Genomic DNA, 21,620 nt, shown 5'->3' with positions numbered 1-21,620 from the left:
AAAGAAATATTTAAGCAATGCATGGAAACAAAACGTGACAAACACTGCATCTTTGAAAAGGGGGGGCAGACTGAGCAATATTTCATTGCTATGTTTTGGGAACAGTTGGTTTAAATTTCCAAATAACTTTCATTTCAAAGGGACAGTATCAAAACACATGCAAAAAATAAAATTCTAAATAAGGCACAATAAATTATTTCACTGCTTAGGTATTGGATTTCAAAGGCAGAAGAGAGTATGCACAAGGATATTAGAATGGACTATATTGTATCTTTGGGAATTGCTGTCAAATATTGATGAAAACAGAGRGACTGTCGGAGATCAGATAAAAGAAAGAAATGATTACATTTGGAAGAACAATGTGAAATGTGTAGCCAACAGAGACTTCGAATGTAAGCTAATAGCAATCCACCAAAGAACAAAGCTGGAGGAAGTCCCACATATTCCATCGCATTTACAGTCAGTTAAAATACGTAAAAATTTTATGGTGTATTTCTCCTTGTTTTAAAACTTGCAAAATTGGCAGTTCAGTGGATCTGACTGTGGCACATCATTACAGAGCTTTGACAAGGATCAGCAAGACAAATGAAGAAATTATGAACCCTGGTTTTAGCCATTTTTTCATAACTTGTGCTTATTGTAACTTAAATACAAGTTCTGACTTTTCTAGAATTTAACTGAGTTATGAAATTGAAGAGATTCACTGTTTTCACATAGTACACATACACACATGAAAAGCCTTGTCTTTCAGGTGCTACTCTAAAGAGTCTTATGGTACCAGGATATGTGACATAGAATGTCTTGTTTTGAAATTTTTGGTAATATTTTGAAACTGAAGGCTGTGGTACAAAGGTTTCTTAACATWGTGCTTTTCCTGGAGTGACCCTTCCTTTCCAGAAAAAAAGTGTTTTAAACAGTACCTCTAAACCACAAATTTTCACGATGTGATCAGCAAAGATTTTAAGAACTTGCATATCAACATTTACCAGGCCTACATATTTGACGAATTTTGAAGCTATCATGAAGAACTACAAAATCATTAGTCTTTAAATGCAGAAGTAAGAAAGTCTAGAGCCCTCCACGCAGGCAGACACAAGCAGTTCCCTACAAGCAAGGCAGTATTTTCTGTAACAATATAGCACTGCAGATTTTATGCAGTTTAAATGCATTTTATGCACAGATTTTATGCACAGATTTTTAGATTAAAAGGGCAATGTGCTCTGTGTCCTGTGTTCCCATGTCTGTTACATGGTTAATAAATCTGGAGAGACTCTGCGACCTCAATGTAGTTATCACATCCATTCATGTTGTAACTGAGATCACAACCTGAGTTTATATTCACATTGCAGGGAGATGACAACCCATCCCTTGATTTAAGCAGCTCCTGGATCTAAATTTACCTTTTGAACTCTTTGGAATCTCTTAGTCTGAAGATGATGTAGGTTTCTTGATTCTGTTGCCTTGGGCTTGAATCTGGAGTTTCATCCCCCGTTTATCTTTATTGCAGTGAAGGTGTAAAATGAGGACAAAGGTATCTCATGATTGAAATCTTCACCATCTTGAAACCTTCCTCTTTCATGACCATGGGAATGTTTCACTCACATGTGCTTGCAAAGCCCTGTTTAGGCTGGGAAAACCCCCAAAGAAGCACAAGACAAAATAAAAGCATGGCACCTAAGGGGAAAATCTTTAACTAGTAGGAACTGTTGCATTTGGTTTTGCAAGGGCAAGATAAAATCACCCAGAAGATTCAGCACTGATGATGTTTTCTGTGTGATCTTTGTCGCACTTTATAAACACACATACACAGGCCTAAGTAGAGTGGAGAATTTCCCTAGCTGTGCTCAGTTTTTTTGCTCACTTTTTCCAAAATCACTCGTCAACAAATAATGATCTTCTTATTTTCATATCCTTGCCCATTTTTTAAGAAAAATGAAATCATCTTGCTACTATTTTATAAATTTCTGTAGTTAGGGTCATAGCATCATTAAGATTGGAACAGGGCCCCAAGATCATTGAGCCCAGATGTTAACCCAGCACCACCATGGTCACCACTAAACCATGTCCCYATGCGCCCAAGTGCCTTTTCTGAACAATCCCRGGGATGGTGATTCCACAGTATCCTGGGCTGCCTGTTTCCATGCCTGATCATCCTTTCAGTAAAAGATTTTTTCCTGTTATCTTATCTAAACCTCTCCTGGCACAACTTGGGGCTATTTCCTCTCATTTTGTCACTTGTTACCTGGCAGAAGAGACTGAGTCCCGTGGCTTTTCCATACATGAATCTAACAGCTCAGCTTCCCAAGTCTTCTGGTTGAGAGTGACCTACATCCACCAAGTTATGTTCTTCCAAGGGAGGAAATTACGCATCAGAATCTTTCAAAAGTGGCTTTCAAGCCTGACAATCTTTCCTGAAGAGTGCTAAGAAAGAGGATCTTGGAAAAAAGATTGACAGTTTTGTTTTGCTACCATATCTAGAAAAAAAACAAMGTTGCATAGATCAATAAAGAAGTTATTTGCTTCTTTCTTAATAAAATGAAACWGCATTAATTTTCAGGTATATCAGACTTTATCTGGTTGTATAACAGGAAGTGCTTATCTGTCAGAAAGCCCTTAAACTATGACACAACATCAAATAATCACTGCTTTTACTGTGGCTTTTTGCTGTTTTAAGCCAGTCTTGTGCATTTTAAAGCCAGTGTTTCTCCGTCCTGTGTATGAAGATCAATAAAAAGATTTTCATCTCCTCAAAAACATCATGCAATTATCACTCTCTAACTGGGACATGGTCAGGGAAAGCTGCACCAGAGTTAATATAATTAGGCAAATTTTTGATTACTAAAATACTRCAACCGCACAAGTATTGTCTTGGAGGATTTCTCTGATGAAGGAAACAATAGATTGGGCATTTGGACAAAAAGAGAGGAGACATAAACATAGCCCACAGGAGCTGCAGGTGAGAGGAGATGTGCTGGAAGTGCACATGATGGCTTCACTGTGCATTTTCCTATCATTATTAATAGCACATTTTCTCTGGAGGATTGTTACCAACATCTGTGCGCATGSCATAAATTTGGATTTTAGAGCAAACGTTATTTCTGATAGGTCTACATCTTGCTTCTAACCCTAGCAGGAGGATTTGGAGTTAAATAAACSTGTGCTAAGAGAAGTGACATGATTCAAATGGAAAATGTTAACATCCAGACTTGTAGCCATCAGCACAGGCTGCAGGAATGAGCTTATAGATTGCAGAGGATGATTGGAGAAAACAGTAGGCTTTGTGAAATCACCGTACAGGGAACTTCAGCTGGAATTGGAGTTTCTCTGTAAACCACGGCTTTAATAGAGCTTGTTCTGTTTACCAAGTCAGGTTTCTTCTCAGGTTTCAGCCTCACAAGAAGTATCTCAAATTCAACATTTAAATGCAATTAAAGTATGTCAGAAATACACCACACCAATGCCAACAGGTTTTACTAGAAGGCATTTGGTTACCTGCTTTAAGACTCCGACGTTTTCTTGGTTTGCCCTGTGTTTATAAAGTTGTTTTGCAATCTTTTAAAATTTGATTTGCTATTTTATTTATGTGACAGTAGGCAGAAAAAGAAATCTGTTATTGAAGCTTATAAAAGACCTAGATTTCACTTGAGAGGCTGGTGATGTGATCATTTACTGATTTCACTTGGGCTGCATGCATGTAACTAGAAGCAGAATTTGACAATCTGTCCCTCGCAGTGAGAATGTGCAGACATACCAAATGTCATAAATGTTCCCAGCTGTGACTGAGACCCATACTTTTCTCATAGGGACAGCACATAGATTGGGAAGTTTGTCCTTAGTTCAGAGCTGGGTGGCCTAATTCCTTCTGTTTTCAGTTTCAGACCAAAATTAATGYGTACATCTGGGTTGTAAGGGCTGAGAAATTTTGGCTTACAGTGRAAAAGATTACAACAAGCCCAGTGTTAGTGGTATAGGAGGAGCTGACAGCCTCATGTAGTCCCACTGAGTGATTGCTTGGCCTTCCTTGAGATAAAAGACTTTCAGCAGGCAGCCTTGGCAGCACAGAAGATGAGTAGATGACTGCAAGGCTGAGACACACTGGAAATGGGCAAAGTTGATGGCCATCTGAAACACAAAATTGTGCTGCGTTTGTGTAATGCTGCAAATTTGATTTTGCTTACAGTTATACTGCTTTATTCAACTCTTTTCAGAATTGAAGTAGATGAAGGATGAAGAGATTCAAATAAATATTTCTGGTACAGATGATCTCTGCATGAGGGAATTCTGCTTCTACGTCCTCTTATCAGTGTTAGTGTCAATTCATGGTCTTAATGACCACACCGAGTATTTTCAGAGAAAATGCAAAATGCTTTTTCCTTAATGGTACATTCAAGTTACTAATCAGGGGAAAATGTCCCATGTTGCCAGAGCTGTCACTTTCCCCCGGTCAGTGAATTCCCTTTTCCTGTTCAGTATCACCATGCAGTGGGTGACCTTCCAGACTCCCCTTTTAGCAAGTAGCTTTGGTTTCATCTAAGGGGTGGAGGGSCTGGAAGGTGACATGGAAGAAGGGCAAGAAAAGAGATTACACACATTATTGGTAATTCATGTTTGGTGAGCACTGGTTTGGCATTCAGCTTCTGTTTCTGCATACTTAGAGAATCTGTGAGATGTCTCCACTCCAAGCACTGTGGGTGGCTCAGGAACTTGAACTGGCTTGTTCTGTCAAAACAAGGAATTCTGAGTCTCTTTTGAAAGGCAGAGGCTGTTGGAAAACGTCAGTGACTCTCCTGCTACAGAGGGAGGTGCTGGGTCTGCCCCTGACCCCAGCAGGAAATAACACCYTGAGTATTGTTTAATGCTTTCTTTCTCAGCCAGCTTTAACTAGRAAGCCTTTCATCTACCTTTACTTTCACAGATGACAGACAGTAAACCACTTCATACCGAATCTGAAAATTTCAGCATTTCAGGGTCTGGAGAATCATCTTGTCCCTGAAGACAATGTCTGGGAATAGGCCAGTCCAGGATGGCAATGAAGCAGCCGCTGCAGTCTGTGCCTCTCCATGAGTCAGGTACTYTGTGGCACCTCTTGGTCTGAGCTCAGACTCCACCTGAAGAGGACGGAACTGTTTGCACAGCAAAGGCAGAGGCTGCACTGGCTTTCCCCCTACTCCAAGGACATTGGGCAAGAATCGTAGCTGGTCTCCCACAGCTCTTCAGCATGATTCCACATTATCCCCTATTGAGTTGGATCTCACAGCTTGGCCTCTGTGTCTGAATTGCAGAGACTACCAATGAAAACACGAGTTGTTCTGGAGGACTGTTGATAAGATTTTGTTTACRCACTAGGAGCCGTTTCTCAGAATCTTTAAATTAAATTAAATAACACATTCACTTTTGTGCCAGTATCTTAAGCTCTAGTGCTAGTCAGTCATCAACTCTGACAGCAGTAAATCCAGCATAAATAGAAAATACCATTAACTTTGAGTAATTTACATAATAATTACATTACCCAGATGAGTATTTCTTCCAAAAGGAGGTCACAGATGCATTTCTGACTCTTTATTGTTTGCATTAAATTGGGAAGCTCAGTCTGCACGCAATAATATTGGAAGAGATTTGCAAAGCATTATTAAAAAGACACTGGTGTCAAAAGACTGTTCCATAAAAACACATGTACTAAAACCTTCAGCATTAATTGAATCATGCTTGTGTTTTGGCAATGCTGGAAACCTGGCTCAGTCATCGCTCTGGTGATTCATTAGTGCTAATTAATGCTTTTTCCAGGCTAGTAACAAACTAAAGAGAGACTGTTTGTCTCTACTGATCATTCCACAGTTACAGTAATGGTTTGATTTAGGTATCAGACACTTAATGCCGCGTTTCATTCATTTTTAAACACRTTTCAAAGGGACTGGAGGGTACTTACGGGAAAGTTTAAGACAAGCAAACAAACAAGAGTGTTTCCTCTGAGTACTGCAACAAAGCCAGGTTTCCTGGGACTTCCCATCCAACCTGCTCTGCCTCTTCTTCCCTAAAACATGAACAACCCCAGCATCTTCCCAGCAAAACCTTCCCACTCCCTTCCCTGTCCCCAAGAAGCTGGGTGGGCTGGCATCCACTTGTGCCACAGCAGGCACAGAGCTGCTGGCCACAGGCTGGGCTGGCCAGTYGGCTGTGGCTCCCCACAGGGACCTGCCTGTCCCCTCAGCAGAGCCACCAGCCTCGCTTGCTCATCCCAGTCCCACTGCCAGTTTTCCCAGAAACCCCTCACAACCTCTTGCAGGCAGTTCAACTCAAGGGCAGTATTGTATCTTCAGACCTACACCGAGGACCTGAATTTCAATATTATTCTGCTCTCAGATCTACAGGGAAGGTTTTGACTCCAATATTTTGCTCTCTCTGCAGGCACAAAACTGTGTGTGCCAGCAGTAGCATAAAAAGTGTAAATGCTGCAAAAATATGTTGCCATTTCCTCTCACTCTGCTGCCCAGTTTAGAATTTTGGCTGGAGGCATTCACTGCAGTTTGGAATTTTCTTTTAATATAGTTTTTCTCTAACTGTTATTTTTYTACATTTTTTAAACATTTTTAGTTCTCAGGAAATGTTTTAGAAGGGGAGTCTGGAAACAGAAGCACTTTACTTCCCCATGGATCAGGAGAAGGGTGAGCAGTGCCCTTTGCTGCCAATGAGCTTCAGCCCTTGGATGAAGGGATCTTCTCGGGGGCTGAGGAAATATTTGGAACTTCTTGCACATTCAGTCCTTGACCGTTTTCTGGCTGAGCAGTGACAATGCAGGGGCTCTGGATCTCTTTTTGTTTAGTATAAGGCTGATATCACTAGTGGTTCAAAATGGTTCAGGCCACGTTCCATGGGTTCAAACCAGTTCCAAGCTGTTCAGAGTAATTCAGATGGGTTCAAAACAGTTTTAAACTGTTCCAACCAGTTCAGACTGCTTCCAACTGGTTCAGAGCAGTTCAAACCAGTTTCAACCAGTTCTGACCAGTTCAAACAGGTTCCGATTGGTTCTGACTGTTTCTAAAAGGTTCAGACTGGTTCAGCCTGGTTCAAACCAGATTAAACCAGTTCTGACTGACTGCAAGTGGTTCAGACCAGTTCAAGCCCATTTCAACCAGATTAAATCATTTCCAACTCATTCCAAGTGGTTCAGACTGGTTCAAATCAGTTCCAATTGATTCAAACCAGTTTAAACTGTTTCCGACCTGTTTTAACATGTCAGAACCAGTGTGATCCAGTTTGAACCTGTTCAAGCCCATTGGAATTGGTCAGTTCGCTTTGAACTGATCTAAATCAACCTCACCACAATACCCAAGAAGGTGATGGAGATAATCCTCCTGAAAACCATTTTGAAACATGCAAAAACAAGATGGTTTTGAGTCACCAACGCTGAAATACGTGTGGAAAATCCCATGCAGTCCTCAGCGGGTGGGGGAGAGCAGTTGATGCTCTCTGTCCTCACCTTGTCAAGGATTCCAGCACTGTGTCTGTCACAGGCAAACCGATAAGATACAGACTGGACAAATGGTCAGCAAGGTGGGCTGGAAATCTGAGGAGCTGTTGGGGCCAGCGAGGAATTCCGCTGGAGGCTGGTGGCAGGTTGTGCACCCGGGGGTTGATATCAAGTCCAGCTTTGATGTACTATGGACATCAACAAAAGCAAAGGGAAAGGTCTGCACCTGCAGAGGAATAACCCCAGAGGTGCCTTCAAACCTCAGGTTGGTTTTGTGGTTCTGTGTTATTTGATTCTGGTTGGAATATAAAACACCTGCTCACTGCATCATTATGGAGCAAAAAATTTCCAAGGATTACTACCATAGGAGACCTTGTGTTTTTATAATTTCAGAGCAATAACATACTTTTTTTTTTTTTTTTTATAACTTGACACATTTTAAAATAAGACAATAAACTTATTTATTTTTCATTGTAATTGCATTGTAATCTTAGCATTTTACCAGCTGTCATTGTGTTCACTCTAAGAAAATTTTTAAAACTAAATTTAGAAGGATTCTATTAGTCTACCTATCTGAGCTGATTCTTGAACTGATGATGAATTAGAGGGCCCTCTATATGAGGAGGTGTCACGTTTTGGAAACAACATAAATCTACATACCAAAGACTGAGATCATGAAGCAGTCCCTGACGCATTCTCCAAAATGTTGCTGTTAAACCTGCTGAGCATGAAAAATGATGTTTCCAAAAATTATGTATTTGTTTCTATAGAAATCCTTCAATTTCAGCTGGCTGTAATTTTTCTGATTCCCAGATCACCCTTCGATTTTATAAACTTTAATTACACATAAATCAATGCCTTTGCAATGTTGCAAAAATGGTTTGAGAGCAGAACTTGGTGCAGAACTTTCTAAATTGTGCTTTCCCATGCAGAGTTAAGCAGCTGCCACACCTCACTGTAAAACTTTCTGTTGGGTATACAGGACATCCGTACTTGGGACTACAACCGAGTTCTGAAGACAAATATGCACACATTTATGTGGTCACTGAAGTTATTCCAGTAATATTTATATTGCTGAAACTCAGATCAAAAYCAGTTACTTCCACACAGCAACTTTTACTTGTTTGCTCAGGGCTTTCAAGGAGCTTTGAAAAATGTCCAGTCGCAATACAGCCTCTAGAAACTACATTTGTGTGGTATTGCTCATTGCAGCTTTGGTCAAAAGCTGCAGAAAGGGAGGATGCAACCCAGACCACTCACTTTGGGAGCATGTAAATATGCCACAAGCACCACAACACCCTACAGAGTGCATGTGCAAGAACTGCAACTCATACACGAGGACATTGCAGGGTTAAGAAAAGGGAACATATTCTTTGTACAAACATTGGGAAACCRATAGCTCAGCATGTAAATTTTCATGCCAACTTCAAGGTTGGTCTAAAAGCTCAAAGTTTGTGAACTGTTTCTATTTTCAAAATAGCATGCAGAATCGAAAACTGAGCTTAAGCTAGATTATTGTTCATACTCATAAATCTAAAGATGATTTTCACAACAACRAAAAAATTATTGGCATATATTTAGACCATGCATGACCTTGCTGAATCAACTTGGCTTTCTCAAGAACAACAAAATAAAACCAGATGAYAGATTCTTGTTTTCAGAGTCTACAGATGCATCTCACAGCATGTGAAGAAGAACAATTGCAGTGGGTATGAGGGAACTCATCACACTCCCCATGGACTTCAGGTGACATTTTCCTTGGGTTTTAAGCATAACTGAAATCTTTCAGTTAAGTCCTGAACGGGGCCTTCAGCACAGATAATGAGTTGCATTAAGAATCCATGGCAGAACAGACTGTCTAACTAGCAAATAAAATGTCCTCAGACAAGAAAATCTCCTGGGGATGTACATGTAATAAAGATCATTTTCTGAGCTTTTCTGGAATTGCTACAGCACAAACCCCTCAGAGAAACTTTTGCAAGAGACGTTTTCATGTGGTCTTCCCACCACGTACATTAGGGAGATCCATGGGAAAACCTAGTCCCAGCTTTGTGTGCCTCTCATTCTTCTGCACATTTCTTTGGACACAAATAGGCAACAAAGCCATGGCAGAAGCATCAGAGGTTGGATATGGGAAAATTAAATGCTCTTAATTAGGAAGCAAAATTAGAGTTGCTATTGTTTYCCTGCACTTTCCACTAGTATTGAGTACAGGCATGGAATGTAAAGTGGCTGTTCCCAGCCCCAGAGCCTGCTCTGGTCATTTTTCTATCCACCAGAGAGCTCTTGAGTTACACGACAGAGTGGCTGTGGACTTTTGGGGAGGTTGACTGGAGAGAGTCCCACCAGTTTTGCTGGATGTTGGATCATGCTCTGCTGAAGGAACCAGAGCCACTCAAACTGCAGGTTCTGCAGCTTGGGAGGGCATCTGCAACACATTCCCTCCTTCCTTCCACAGGTGTTTTGAACATCCACAGGTGTTCAAAACACTAATGAGAATGGTGAGAAACAGCATATGGAAGCAACAGAGTCACCTCCATGGATTTGGTTCCCCTTAGCTGGATTAGAAATTGTTTTGTGACTCTGAGTGTCTCGAGAGACTGCAACAATATAGATGCAATTCTGGAAGAAGCTGAAAAAGGGAAAGAAGAGAATGACCTTTTAAAGAATAATCAACTGTTATTTCTGTAACATTATTTTACAGTCTTGCATGTGATCACAACCATTTATTCCATAATAGATACTAAAAATTCAAGCGAATTTGCAAATGAGTACCTGTGCCTCTCCAATTGCATCCTCAACCTACGCTGCCTGTAAAGTAAATGGCACCTTTTCTTTTTTGCTTTTCATCCWGAGTGACGTTTTTCTTAATCAAAGCTCTCATTTGACTAATCCTCCTCTGCCATCATTCTCAAAAAACTGACATTTAGCCAAACATGAACAAAATGTTGGGCTAGTTCTATCCTTAGCATGTATTTCCTTAATATCCTATGTTAATATGGTGTATATGACTTGAGAAACTAAGAAGCAGAATTATAATATTTCACTTCAACACATTGTATTGTGGGAGATKACATTTTGGCACAACACAAGACAGACTGTAGCTCAGCAGAAGAATCATTTGCTYTGCAAGAATCTTGTGTACAAGCTGTCAATTGAAAATCATTGCTCTGCCTTGGTTGGGCCAGGTGAAGCGTGAATGTATGTTCCTGTTTTGCCTGAGACAGTGAGCAAGGAAGCCTGTTTGTAAGGTTTTTGTAAAACTGAGATCTGAGGCTTGAATGAAGATGATCCTTCAGTTACTCGACAGGCAAAGGGGCAGGTTCAGAAAAAATAAAAATTCTCTGTGTCCCAGGTGAGACACTGCAACACCTTGCCCAGAGAGGCTGCAGATGCCCCAGCCCTGGCAGTGTTTAAAGCCAGCTTATATAAAACCTGGAGCAACCTGGTCTAGCAGGAGGTGTCCCTGCCCATGGAAGGGGAAKTTGGGGCTAGGTGACCTATAAGGTCCATTCCAACCCCTTAACATTCTGCAATTTTACAATTCTGTGTATTACAACAACAACTCGTTTTTTTGCTGAAACAAAACTTTATGATGTTCTAAAGTACATGGTTTAATTTTCTTTGAGTTCTTCTTTTCTCTCTCTCTCTCTCTCTCTCTCTCTCTCTTTAGCACAGGAGTACGAACACAGACCAAAGCTGAGGAAGATAATTTTATTTTACTTCCAGCATGATTGGGCTGGGTGTGTGAGAACGCTTGGAACTCCCAAGACTCAATTTTGTAAAGGGTTGATTCTTACCAGTAACTCTGCTGGGTTTTCTCCAGGAATTTGTGCTGCTTTTACACAGCTTCATTGCTCTTCCTTCAAAATAACAATTTCTGATTCACAATGAAGGCTGAGAGAGAGGAACTGGCCTCTCATTTCCAGTATGGTTGTACCAGGGTTGATTCAAGGGTGTGAGATAACCTAGGTCAGCTGCACATGTGAACACTTGGGTGGTTTTCCCAATTAAAACCATGCTATTAGCTCCCAACATTTTTTCCTTCATAAATTGATAGCTGAAAAATGCACACAACTCCGGCTGACAGAAGTTACTGAGGAATGAGGATTATTTGAAACATCATAAAAGGTGTGTTTGTGGGGAGGCCTGAACTTCACGTTTAAAACTCTGCTTTCTTCTTGATTTCTGGTTTATTAGTATAATGATTTCCCAGATGAAATGCAAAGCAACTGGCCACATCTTCTAAAATGCAGCCACCTGTGTGTGGCTGATGTGATTGGACCCCTCGCACGCAAACGGTACTGACAGCACTGTGCCACTGTGCATTTACTTACCCACATCATGAGTATGCCTCTCACTTTAAATTCTAATTTACTCTCACCCTTATAAACCAGAKGGTATCTTATTAATAGGAGGAGCTGTGGGGTCACAGAATTTTTGGCAATGCACACTTAGGCTGTGAGCCCAGCCTATTTYGGAGATCAAAGGACAAGCAGAGTCTGAACATCTTCAGAGCCTGGTGAACAGACCTCCTATTCTTTGCAAAAATGAACCTCAAATGAGGTCAGATTCACACTGCAGCAACTGACAGATCCATTAGCATTACAGAGGTAAAAGAAAAACAGTGAGGAGAAAGATGTGTCTCTGCATCTTTCCAACACAACTGCTGGTTTTGATTATATTTTGAGGTTTGCTCTCAACTTTCTACTGAAAGCTTGGTGCATACTCTGCCATGGATTAAAGCTCTGTCAGCTTCCTGAAGACATGGGAATCCTATACATGCAAAATCAGGACTTTTAGTTTGCCCGCTTAAAGCAGCATTAAAAAAGCTGAAATTGCCTCAACAAGCCTTGTCTTSGGAAATCTTTCAGTAAAGAGGAATTTCCAAGGAGTACAGTGATTCCACATCCAGATCCTCCCACCTCTGCCACTGCTTCTGTATTGGTGGTGGAGGGCAGTGAGCAGCAGAGGTAGGATAGCAAAAGGAGCAGTGCTTTGTACGGGTTCCAACCTCCCTCCATTRACTCCAGACAGACTTTGAGCATTGCTGAAGTCAGATGAGACAGACCTTGCTCTGCTCAGGACTGTGATTCATTGGTGTGATTCACAGCAGCCCTTCTGAGGWTCAGGGAGAAGAGTTGTCACAGCTTCACCCAAGTGCATTTCTCACCTTACTGAATCAGTGCAACGTCACTGGACGAGTCTGACCCCTCTTATCCTGCAGCACCCAGCATGTCTGCCCACTCACCCACCAACAGAGAGAACATACWCACACAACAGCAGACATTTCACTTGCTGAAGATCCTATCCAGCTTCTGTTGCTTATTCTCAAAGAGGGCATGGTAAATTAAACAAAAAAAAAATCAAATAAATCCCATCTGTGATGAATTACAACTGCAGCATCAGCTGAAGCTCTGCCTGAACACCAGTTTTCTTGTAATTGTAAGGTATTAAAAACTCAGCACAAAGGGTTACAAATGAAATTTCTATAATGCTTTAAATCCTTCCATTAAGTCTCCAAAACTCTGTAGCTTTTCCCATATATTCCTTGAATAATATTTTAAAAAACATTTTTGTGTCATCTCATGATAAATCCTTCTAAAATGTTAATTAGTTACAAGATCATTCACTCAATTCTTTTTTATTTTATCAGCATTCAATTGTTTCRTTCAAACTGTATTTATTTTCTCTTTCTCCCTCTTCTTGTATTCTTCTTATTGCATGTTTTTTTTTCTGAGTCAATAACASACCATTTTTGCTAAGGCGGTCCCTCCCTCCCTGTCAGCCCAAATGAATTTTACTTTCTACTTTTGGAAATGAAGGATGTTGTTAAACAGTTTAGAAGTCATTCTTTGAAGGATTTCAAGTAGAAGAAGCATCTTTAGAACCAAAGCACCCACCCATGGGCTTTAGAATTCAGGCAGGACCCTCGACAAAGCACTACTTTTTCTGCTGTTTTGGGGTTTGGTTTTTTTTTGTATCTACATTTCAATCAGTTCTTTTCTCTTTATGTTATCTGTGTGCTCTGAAAAATGTCAGCAGACCTCTGTATTGTGGTGTACAAGGAAAGTCTGCAACTCTTCCAAAAGTACTGTGTTCAAAACACAGGACAATTTAATTTGATCCCTACCAGAAACTTCAATGGTGTACAGATCTTCTGTTTTCATACACTGCAAGTCAGTAATAATTAACGATCAGATTTAGCCTTGATTTCTGGTAGCCCTGACTGATCACCCTAGTCCATAGATGAGACCAATATCCAGCTCTGGTGGCAGCTTTGTCTACATAAGTGGGCTGATAATTCAGACTTCCAGAAAACTTTCTCCCACAAATATTTCTTGGGTCAGTTACAGAGATCTCTGAAAAGTAAAGCATAGCATTTAGGTAAATTTAAAATATAAATCCTGAAAAGTGTACTCTATTTGAGGACTATCAGCACAGAACCCTGGAAAACTTGAGKTTTTTTGCTTAATTGTTTTGTGGCAAAATTCATAGAGGGTGACCTACAACAGGACTGTACCATTGTCCACAATGGCTCACTGTCCACCCCCTTGTTACTTATTCCCACTCCAATATCCAGAAGAAAATCTTTTTCAGCTGAGGAATGYAAAACTTTTGGTGATGAGGCAGAAATGGAGTTTTTAGCCATTATTTTAATTTCTTATTGCCTTGACTGTGCAGGACAATTGACAAGCCTAATTTTGATCTGTTGTTTTGTGTGCATGCCACATATTCCCTGCCACTGCCCAGGACCAGAGCTCTGTGATGCTCCCTTCCCAAGAAGGACYAGCTCACCTTCTGGAAGGCTCTCTCAGGAAGGAGCAATGGATTTGCTGTAACCCTAAACTAATAACATCTCCCTCTGCAGAAGCCTGCGTGTTCCATTTGGACAAATTCTTCAAAGTGCAACGTCCAAAGTATGTCATCAGCCTGGATCCTCTCAGCAGGGTGGGAAAACAGCTCCATTTCTGCTTCCTCTCCTCTGGCTGACCTGGAGCTGAGCACCCGAGGGGAAGGCCAGGGAGGACAGATTTGAGAACAAAGAACTGCACTACTGAAAACTGAATTTTCCTGACCACAATGAGAATGACAGATACTGAGCTTAGTAACTAGCAGCCAGATTATTTGTGGGAACCTTGTTACCCAGGCCTGAAGGTGAGATCAGACAAATGATGGTCACCAAGAACAGTAGGCAGGCTCAGAAGATGTGCAGAATACAGAAGACCAAGMGAGGGGCAGATGGTCTGCAGTTAGAATAATTTCCATAAACAGTTTTTAGCAGGGAATCTGCTGAAACAGAAACAGTTGACTGTTTGATTTTACCATTACATTCTTGTGGCAAATGAGGATTGATTAACTTGCGCATGATAGCTTACAAATTAACACAAATTAAAAATCGGTGCAAAGTCAWGTAATTACAGCTCAAGCCCCTTTTAAAAAGTTACTTGGTACATCGTTTAAAATCATTGTAAGTGGTCACTGGAAAAGAATGACACAGCTTCCATAGAAAATGAAAGTACCTGTCTGTAGTTATGCATTCATGCAAACAGATAGTATATCATAAATAAATACTGGCATTCTGTACTTAACAACACAATGCAAGTGAAATAAGGCAAACCCCAAAGTATAAAATCTTTATTGGGTCTCGGGAGGAAGAAAACAGCAACTTTTTCAACTAAATGTCCATTGCTCTGTGCTGTCAGCACTAGTCTTCCAATCCACAACAGTCTTCCTAATTGTCCACAGGAGAGGAATATAGTATTATAGAAAACATTTGGTAACTTGATGCAACCAGGTTTCCTCAACGCAAGTTTTAACTGTTTACTGAGAGCTGTTCTTGAAGCACTGTTTACTTTTAATTTCTCATTAGCAAGGTTAAAATGAACTCCACTTTCTGTGCTTCAGCATAAAGGTTTTGTCTTCCTCGCTGAGAAATGGCGGAAGGGACTTCAGCCTTCCATCTCCTGCTTTTCTCAGTTCTCTTTCAACCCAGTCACTAGGAAATGATGCAAGGAGAAGGGGACAAGGACCCAGCCACCTCTTCAACCCATTCTGCTCTCTGATGGGAGATGATTTTTTCACTGCATGAGTAGTGGGGCACAGCTGGAGGTCCGCTAAAATAAACATTTTCCTTCTGATCTAAACCCCAGTAACAGAGCATTTGCCACCCCCAGCACAGATGTTTCCCTAAGGCACAGCAGAAAAGCCAAGYAAGGAGGGAGGATGACCTTCTGTGGTCCACTCCCTCTTTCACAACCCTGGATGATGGGTGGTGTAATGAAGTTCTCAGAAAACCTTTGAAAAACACAGAGAGAGAGGACTGTACAAGTWTTGTAAGCTTTAAAACTGGCAGGAAACAGAAGGCATGAGTAAGAGTGAAAAGTTCAGTATGGGGACAGGTAGTAAGTCATATGCTCAAAAACTCAGTGTGCCATGTATCTGAACGATCTTGTGGAGTCTGAGGGTTTTACTTCAAAACTGGTTTTACTGATAACACAGTGACTGAGGGTGGGAAGGGAAAAATAACAGCAACCAAGACAAATGGACTGGGAGGGCAGAAAGTGAGTGGAGACATAGAGCGGGGAGGCGGGGATGAACCTCTCATTTGGTAACTGACAAAAGCATTTTAATGCAGTGAGTAAAAGTGAAAAGAAAATTAAGAAATTATTTCCTTTGCTCTCCTCAAAAAATGATGGGTCTGATTCTCAGCTTGAATGGTGATCACAGCTCCAGAAAAAAAAAAAAAACAAAAACCACAAGGGCTGAACAGATGTTGTTTGAAACAATTTAATTCTAAACAGAAATTAAATTCCCACCAACTTTAGTGAAAAAAAAAAAGTGCTGAACAGATGACATTCTGACTTGGATTCTTCCTCCCAATAGAAAGGAAGAAGCTCACAAGTGAACACAGTACTCTAAGACATCTATTTTTTTATGGAAATTTCATGAACACAGGCTGCAGAGAATCTCAGAACTGAGTTGGAAGGGCCCATCAGGATCATCACAGTCCAACTCCTGGCTTTGCACAGGGTCACCCCAACAATCACTCCGTGTGTCTGAGAGCATTGTCCAAACGCTTCTTGGGCTCTGTCAGACTGGTGCTGTGACCACTGCCCTGGGGAGCCCGTGCCAGTGCCCAAACACCTCTGGGTGAAGAACCTTTTCCTGATATAAAAACCTAAACCTCCTCCTTCAGGCCATTCCCTTGGATCCGCTCACTGGTCGCCACAGAGAAGAGATCAGTGTAAAACGCATTTCCAGAGATAACAGGAGGAATTCTGAAAATATCATACCAGAATGTTATGACTTTATTAGAACAAGAGCTGTTAAAATCATATTTTCAAATCTAATAGATATATATTTAATGATATAGCGAAAACTGTAAAAACACTGAGCCCCGCTCTAACAGTAAAAAGCATRATCATACATCCATTCACCTAATAGGGCAGATTTTACATCAAGAATTTTTAAAAAAGGTGTTTTGAATGACAAAAAAATGTACAATTTTATATTGCCATCTTACTACACAATTTCATTGCTTGGTAAAAACAGCCAAATACCTCATACCTCACCGGAGGCACTTTTATACAGTTCTCTTCTGGCTGATCAGCAATGATGCAGAAGAACTCATGAAACATTGAAAAATCACAATTAATTTCTGAAAACTGACTTTTCACATTTGTTTTAGGAGCACAGTTTTACTTGAGGAGCTTGCAGCTTCTCTTGACTTGGCTGTTTGATGCTCTCAGTACTTTAGGAAGCACCATCTTCCTGGTAGAGTAATGGAGATGGAAATCCTCTGTGCTTAATACTCCTTTTTTCTCCTGAAACACAAGATTCCCACCTTGATTTTTTATATCAGAGAGAGAAATAATCACAGATATTTTTACATTGATATTTTATATCAATTTTTCAGCCTAGACCCTGAAGGAAAGAGAAGGAAAATTAGTCTCCTTTCTGACTTGATCTGTTTGTGATCTTTCTTTTAGTCCTCTAAAAACCTTTCAGAGGTGTGTGCTGTGTRTTCTGTGTGTAGGAGGTGTTTCAGAGAGCTCAGAGTTTGGGTTTATTGCCCCCCCCCCCCTTTATTTTCCCACAGTTGTAGTGCCCCAATGTATTAAGGAAAAAGTATTCCTGACGCCATAAGGATTTTTTTTTCATGGTTTTTTTTTGCTGTGGATACTTTCCTAAATGAGTTAATTTTCACTTACAGAACCTTTTGAGTCATCTAAATCAGAGGAGACGAGCCTTTTCCTTGCAAAGGGCTAAGCACACACCTTTCACAGACCACACATTAACACACATATTGGTGTTATTTTATAAACTGTGAAGGAGAAAAAACACCTTCAAGTCCTATAAAATAAAGTCACAGTGTAGTTCTGCCAATGGGTTCCCAAATCTTCTACACATGACCTCCCTTCAATGGTGGACTCCCATATTCATGCACCTCCTCAAAAAACAACTCCTGAATGCTTTATTAAAGGAAATATTCCATATACAGCATTCCAGCTCTGGAAAAATTTACAAGGAATGTCTTTGAAAGTAAGTTAAAAGTGTAGCTCATCTCCAACTAGATGTTCATTTTAGTTGAAAAGATAACYACTGGAGCAAGAGGATTGCACACATTTCCTTTGCCAGCTTCTCTGTGCTGATGGATTCCCTCACAAGGGTCTGGACAGCAGCACCCATGGACTTCTGTTCCCACCATGATGTTTATGTGTAGGATTAACAGGCAGCAGATCCCACAGTCCAGACACTGTGGACACACACCACCCAGTGCTGGAGCACACCATAGGTAAAATTCAAACCGGCATTTCAAAGGATTCTCCAGAGGAATTACTCACATCTGTATTTTCCCCCAGCCCACAGCAGGAAGAACTCACAGGATTTGGTGTAGTTCCTCAAAGCTGTGTTCTGGACAGCAGACCTTTCCATTCCCCCCAACATCTCCTCTGTGAGCTGATGCTCTTCTCACTCACACATTCAAAGTTTTCCTTATATCAGAGAAATTCTCTCATTCCACATGAAATGTCTTTGTTCTCTCTGCAGTGTTTGTTGAGAAGGATGGATTGGATCCACAGCAAGATCATGGTAGGCATGKGAAAACATACCTAAAACTTAACTTAAGCCTGCATTCATTTATAGTAGAGCTCGAGGCTTTTCTGTTGTGGATTTCAGGACTTCACACTTGCTCACAGGCTGCCAGTTAACGCAACTATCACATGAATTTGTGAGAGGCCACACTTAACAGGCTGTGTCACTAGCTGGAGGTACTAAATGCTTTGGGTTTCCCAGAATATATCCTCCTCCTTCTGCCTGGAAATGTTCTCTGGGTAGTAAAAGATAATTTTTCCCATTTGTCTGGGTAAGTGAGCCCAGAGCAAAGGTAGCTCTCTGGCTGCCAGATGTACAGCAGCCCCAGGCAAGTGTATGTGCAGATCACCAGGTGGATGCATTGCTTCATGTAGCCAGTCAGATGGAYCCCAAATGCACCAATTCTCTTCGATTCTGTGCCACTCCTCTCTTGGAAAACTGGGACAGAAATATTTGAGCCCTGTTTTGCCTTTATTAGCTAAAATACTCAGGTTTATATTATATTGTAGTATAGAAGTGGTATCCTGCTCTTTTTTGTCTTAAAGTACTTGCGCCTGATTTTCTACATTGTCATCATCTCTCTTCCACTTACAACTCTTAGGGTTATCACTCCTTCTTGTGTTTGAGCATTTTAGACAGGTCTAAGGGTAACTATTGGATTCAAGGGATCCCAGCAGTAGGAAAATCCCAGCCCAGGTGTTGGGGTGTAAAGTGGGGGTCAGGGAGTGTTGCTGGAATGGCTCTGACAGCATCACCTCATCAACTCCATCCATTTTTGTCTGCCTGGACAGCCTGAAGCTGCTGGGAACCAGGACAGTGGTTGAACAACTGAAGGCTGAGAGGTGGAACAGCAGCAKGACCTCTCTGATGGATGAAAAGCAATTTAGATGTTGATCCACAGTCTGTGTACCCATGGAGATGGAGCAGGTTGGTGGAATTTGTGATTCCAGCTATCTCTAATGGGTTGTCCTATGTGTTTTATACATTGCCATAAGCCTATTTATCTCGTACCCCTAGTTTTGATCACCAGGATGTAACTGGCTAAGCCTGTGGAAGCAGTRGCTCACGAAGCACATAAACAGGAGACAAATGCATAATGGACACTAGAGCTGCTGAAAAGGAGCTCTGAGATGTGATGTCAGGAGAAGTCTTTTATGCTTTACTGTGACCACAGTTTCAGACAGCAGGGTGAAGTGCCCACTGCCATGCAGCTGATGAAGCACACTGGTGGAACTCCCTGTCCTGCCCTTCAGCTGTGACCCCACTGCTCTGTGCTCTTCTAGTGAAAAACAGAAAGTGCTTCCTTTCTGTAAAGCAACAGAGACACAGAATCTACCTTTGTTATCAGATGATTTCCTTGAAGCTGTAAATCAGCCTCTCAAATTTTCTGTGTGCACCAGGAGCTAAATGAGCTAACCGTCTGTCAAGCAGCAAATTCTGGCACATTTTTTCCACCTTTGCAAACATTAGTCTGTTTAAGTGAATCAAGTACTTAACATGGCATAATGAGGAGGAACCCTGGGGAAGAACTAGTGAGCTCATAGTCCAAAACTGATGCAGTCATAGTACTCAAAGAAAAAAAAAGAAAAAAGCACTCAAATTTTCCACTATGATAAAACCAGAAGCAAGTGCTAGGATAAGTAGGTTTTGACTTCCATTGTTCAGTCTCACTAGAGTGTTATTTTTTGCTATATAGAAGAACAGTGGTTAATTCATAGCTCTTGGGATTTTTTTTCAAGCATAAATCACTATAGTTTTTTTTTTCCCCCACTATATCAATAAGGGGTTTGTAAAAATCTGCAGGGAAAAATAAACCATACAAGCTGGAAAGTAGTTTTAGTGGCATTTAAAACAACTGTGGTAGTTAYAAACAGTAAACAAAACATAGTAACCAATTTAAACACTAGAGATTGTTGTATCATAGGAGCATAAATCATTAGCTTAATAATTTCAGCAGCAGTGACTCAAGTACAAAATTAAGCCAACAGTACCCCCTGTGGCAATAATGAAGTATTGTATATCTCRCAGAAAACTGACACAATCTGTGGTCACAGTTTGGAAATCCTCTGAATTTGATCCTTGGAAGAGGGATCTTCAAGTAGCTTTTGCACCAAGTACTTTTAGAAGGAGTTATATTCCAGACATATTTTCATAAACACAATCCAGATCCTATGAGTAATGCAGATGAAGTTGAGGTATTTCGAGAAGAGACACATGAACGTAAACGTGATGGAGACCAYTGCTGGGAGTCAGTTCTGTGTCTTAGACAACATTCCAGGCTATTTTTCTGAAGACCCAATGTTATGAAGCAGGAGATTATAACCTAGAAGGGCCTGAAGATGCAGTGTTCASTCTGGCTAAACTGCTATTACGGTAGCGCTGACGGGTTCAGTTCCAAATATCCCAGCTGGCCTTTTACGAAATGCTGAAGCATATCTGAAAGGAAACTGCACTCTCCTCCCTTCAGCCAAATCCATGCTACATCTCTTCTGACTGCTTGGAAATAAAGCTCAGAGTGACTAGGCTTCTCTCTAGGCATTAGTCATGGGTCAAAAGTTGGGTGGTTGGATCTTAGCTTTAAATCTCCTTAATTTTCCAAGAAAATTGCAGAACTTCTAGGATACATGAACGTTGCTCAGCCAAAACTGCTTTTAATTTTCATCTCCAGATTTTGATACCTTTTCAAAGAGTTGAGAAAATTCAAAAATTGCTGTCAGAGTTGGTAGAGAATGCAATTCACTTTCAACTTTTTTCCTTTTTAATTTCTCTGCTATTAGTCTTTTCCACAGCATTTTGGTGATAGGAACAAATCATATATTTGTGATGTTAGATGATGCCATGAGTGGGGAGGGGGGGRAAATCATGTGACAATACCTCACTTTAAGAAGTGCCTTTAAGGATCTCAGAATTCTTGAGAGAATTCATGTAGAGTTCCAAAACCCTACATGGAKATTTCTACATGTGAAAATAAGCAGAAAATTAGTCTTTGGTCACAACTCAGGAAGTAAAAAGTGCAGAAAATTAGTCTTTGGTCACAACTCAGGAAGTAAAAAGT

The sequence above is a fragment of the Malurus melanocephalus genome, unplaced genomic scaffold (assembly GCF_030028575.1).
Source record: "Malurus melanocephalus ecotype Western Australia unplaced genomic scaffold, MMel_1.1 scaffold_565, whole genome shotgun sequence".
In the NCBI taxonomy this organism is placed as follows: Eukaryota; Metazoa; Chordata; class Aves; order Passeriformes; family Maluridae; genus Malurus; species Malurus melanocephalus.
The sequence above is the reverse complement of the archived record's forward strand: the minus strand, read 5'-3'. Positions refer to the sequence as shown.